Genomic DNA, 3,976 nt, shown 5'->3' with positions numbered 1-3,976 from the left:
GGGCCTCCACCTGCCTTGCCCTTCTGGCTCCGTAAGTCTTCTGGGAAAATAGGGCCTTCTGCATAAATTCCGAGGTTTTTCCTGAAAGTTGGATTTCTGCACAAAAACGAGACACCAGAACAGTTCTGCTGAAAACAGCGTTAGTCCGTGTTAGTTGCATCCAAAACACACAAATTAGAGGCAAAACAACAGCAAAAGTGTTCGGGAAAGTAGATACGTTTTGGACGTATCAGGGACATTCGTGGAGTTTACTTGGGATCCACCAATTGATATGTGGAGCTTGTCCCAAGCTTGTATAGGTTTGGTGACCATCCTCAAGGCCTCTTAGTGGATCAAGGATTTCCCTTATAGTGGGAAGGCTCGAGGAGAATACGGTGCACCATCGTGGCATTTGGAATGCATTGTGCCTCCAACCGTTCCAACGGAGAGTAACACCCATGATGGTGATTCCATTACCCTGGGCCTTTATGTTCATAATGATGTCACGCTTGCTTTTGGTACTCCAGAAACGCAAATCTTGATTGAACCTATATTTTCCCAATGGATACAATCCGCTCATGGAAATACGACATATGGTTTTGATATACTCTTATCTTTAACGAATAGCCCTGCTTTGGAAACCTTCATGAGAAATCGTTGTTTTTTGATGGTTTTTCCGCTTTTCACGGCTGCTCTTTCCACACCCCTGGATATTTGGTGTCAAATCGTCACCCCTTTCCTTATATATTCGATAATCAAGTTTGCTATCTTTGTGGCATTGATTGTACAAGTTCGTGAAGAGGGTTGGACTAGTAGAATGAGGGAAAACGGCTCGATCGAGAAAAAATAAGAGTATATTAGCCCCCCCTAGAACTTTGTTTGAAATTCGCTATCAGTGAATTCCCGAGCAATTCTAAACCAACATATATAAGCTCCATATAGACTGAATCTAAGATTCAGATTTTCTATTGTGTGAAGAAAAGGTCTAGAAGGAATCTAAGATAAGAATCTAACATGAGTTTTGCGACTCCTTCTAGGCTAAGAATGGCGGCTATTGGATACCTAACTGAATGCTTCCTTCGAGCTACCATACCAAACTCTTTCTGGCGCATACATTCCACCAGCATCTCCGGCATATCAATTTGAAAGGGAAGCAAGCAGAAAGAAAAACACAGAAGTCTTCAACAGAAGTCTGAATTGGATAAAAAGAAAGAAGCAAACCAGAGGAGTCGCAGGTAGGATTTGTTTGGGCCATTGGCCCTTCCCCCGCCCTAATGGAACCAATGGAAAAGGGTAGGGTCATCAAGTAGAGGCTTCGCCTTTCTCTTCGGATTGGCCAATAACTCCATCACTTTCTTTAAGTCATTTCTTGGCGTAGAGATTTACTTGCCTATCGGTTCCTTTCGAAAGCATGGTAGACTCTAAAGCCGTTCCAATAAAGGCAAGAGCTAGAAGTAGACCGATTTGTAGATCGGGTAGCAATAGGCTATGACATAGCTCACTTTACCAAGAACATAGGGCGTAAGATCAAGTGGTTCTTCCACCAACGATGGGGACCATGTATCTCCACAAGGGTTCCCATTCTATCGAACTGGCCTTGGCGAGTCTCTTTAATTCCACTGGAGGGTTGTAGCTAGACCAATTCTCTACATTGTTATTATTATCCTCCCGACCGATCGATCACATCCTAAACTTTGTATGCCAAGCTAAGAGTAAACATAGTCTCAACAAATAGATAGTCTTGTTCCGTTGTTACCAGTCTTCTTATAATGTCGGGCCACGCCCAGAAATTTCCCTAAGTGACATGGCTAATAGGAATATTACAGATTGCCTCAGCGTCCATTTTATATTCCCTTCCATATATGTTACGGTTTGTTTTCTAGAGCAGAACTTAGGAGCAGTTGGAAAACAAACCACTTTCAACACCCGGGCGCTAAAAAACATAGGATCTTGTAGAATCCACCAGGCTTGCCTAGCCAAGATAGCCAGATTCTCAATTTCAATGTCTCTAAATCCCATGGCTCCCATATACTTCAGCATCATCAACAAGTTCGACGAGACCCATGGTGTCTTCCTTCATTTCTCCAATCTTGATGCTAAACAATCCCCTTGGTGTCTTCAGCTCTAATCGGCGATGTTATGTGCTGATACAAACAATCCCCTTGGTAATTTGAAGCATGACATAAAATATGTAGATACGACTTGGACAAGAGATACTTTATCAATACACTTCCTTTCCCCCCACCGACAAAGTCCTCTCGATCCAACCTTGAACACGTTTTCGCTGACTTGGCCAGGTTAAGAAAAGAGAACAATTCGAGATCATCTTCCACTTGTCCTTTTACCACTGCGGTTACTCTTAGACCATAAACCCAGACAAATCCATAGACCATTTGGCCTTTTTGGCCAGTCACACATCCTTACCTTTTCATATTTGTAACGAAAGTGGCGTTGATCAAAATGTGGATTGGGTCTAACGGGCTTCCATGCTCAACAATCTGGACCAACTGGGTGAAGAAATCCGCTAGGTAAATCAGGGGACCGCTTGGCGTCAGCAAAGGAAAATAAAAAATATCGGCTACCGGCAGATACATGACGAAACATATATGGTTTGCTGTGACTAATAGCTCTAAAACCGTGGACCAATGCCAAGAAGCTTATTCTCTGTTCGATAGCAGTAAGAGATGATTGCCCGTCGGATGAATATGATACCTTCATGTAGGATCCTCCTAAACATTTGAATTGGCACTTTCTAGAATTGCTTATATGATGCTTCCATCTCGGTAAACTAGCGAAAGCCATCGCTCTTTCTTGACCGAGAAGAGAAATGAGGGGAAAAGAGGATAAATAGGTACAAAGCCCAAGGGCAAGCGGTGGGCCAACAGTAGGCCTACGCAAATTGATAACATAACAGTTTTTCGCAGGCATGACGAACTACTTCTTTAGAAAACTCACTTATTCGGTTGGTTGCTCTGATGGATGTAGGAATTCATGTGGATCACCTGGGATTGGTGAACCAGTGCTCCATTTGACACCAGCTAATACCAACCATATTTATCGAGATCCATAGGTGGGAGACACAGTGCGGCACGACCTAGGCTACTTTGTTTTTGATCAAGCCGAAGGGCGGGGACCATCCTCACTAGACTCTTCTTCTGACACTACTTCCTCATCGAAATCGTTAGAGGGATTCCGATATTACTCACGGCAGGGGCGAACCTCCCCTTAGGGCAAGGCAGGGCAGCCGCCCTACCTTGATTTTTGGTGATTACATTTAGGTGCACATGTTTTTCTAAATATTTTGAGTGGCCGTGCATCGAAAACTGCATGTTTTAATGAACATTGTGTAAAACCGACTTCAAACTCGAAACATAGACTCATATTCTAGGTGTTCAATGTAAATAACAATGATTCTATATTTCTATTATAGAGATTTATCATGAATCTTAGTATATTCTTATTATAGAGATTTACCATGAATCTTAGTATATGCAAAATAAATTTGTGATATTCATTATTCAAACATGTAGAATCGAAAATTTAGAGATTTTCTTGATATTTGAAAGACACGTCATGATTTCATCAAAGACACATTATCACCTCATTGAGATGGTGATATGGAAGGGTTTCTTGGCGACAAAGATCATTAAGACCTAGTTGCTCACGATGGATATTTAAAAGTCCTAATCGATAAAATTATTATTTTTACAAAAAAAGTAAAGCTTTGGCATTGAGGTGCCTTTATTGCTATGTTTTTGGGTTCTACGATATCAAATATGTCTTTGTTTTTTTTATCATACTAAGTTATTTTCTTAGAATCATATATGAAGTTCATGTCTTACGACTATTTTGGTATTTGCATCATTTTTTTTAGTTTGCCCTGCCTCAAATTTTTTGTGTCCTTCGCCACTGACTTGCAGGTTATTCCAAGTTATGATGCTACTTTCAAGATGACGGAGAAAGGGTAATAAAGGAGTCTTCACTTTAGAGGATATAA

Source organism: Lolium rigidum, chromosome 5, assembly GCF_022539505.1.
Source record: "Lolium rigidum isolate FL_2022 chromosome 5, APGP_CSIRO_Lrig_0.1, whole genome shotgun sequence".
Classification (NCBI taxonomy): domain Eukaryota; kingdom Viridiplantae; phylum Streptophyta; class Magnoliopsida; order Poales; family Poaceae; genus Lolium; species Lolium rigidum.
This window is presented reverse-complemented; position numbering follows the sequence as displayed.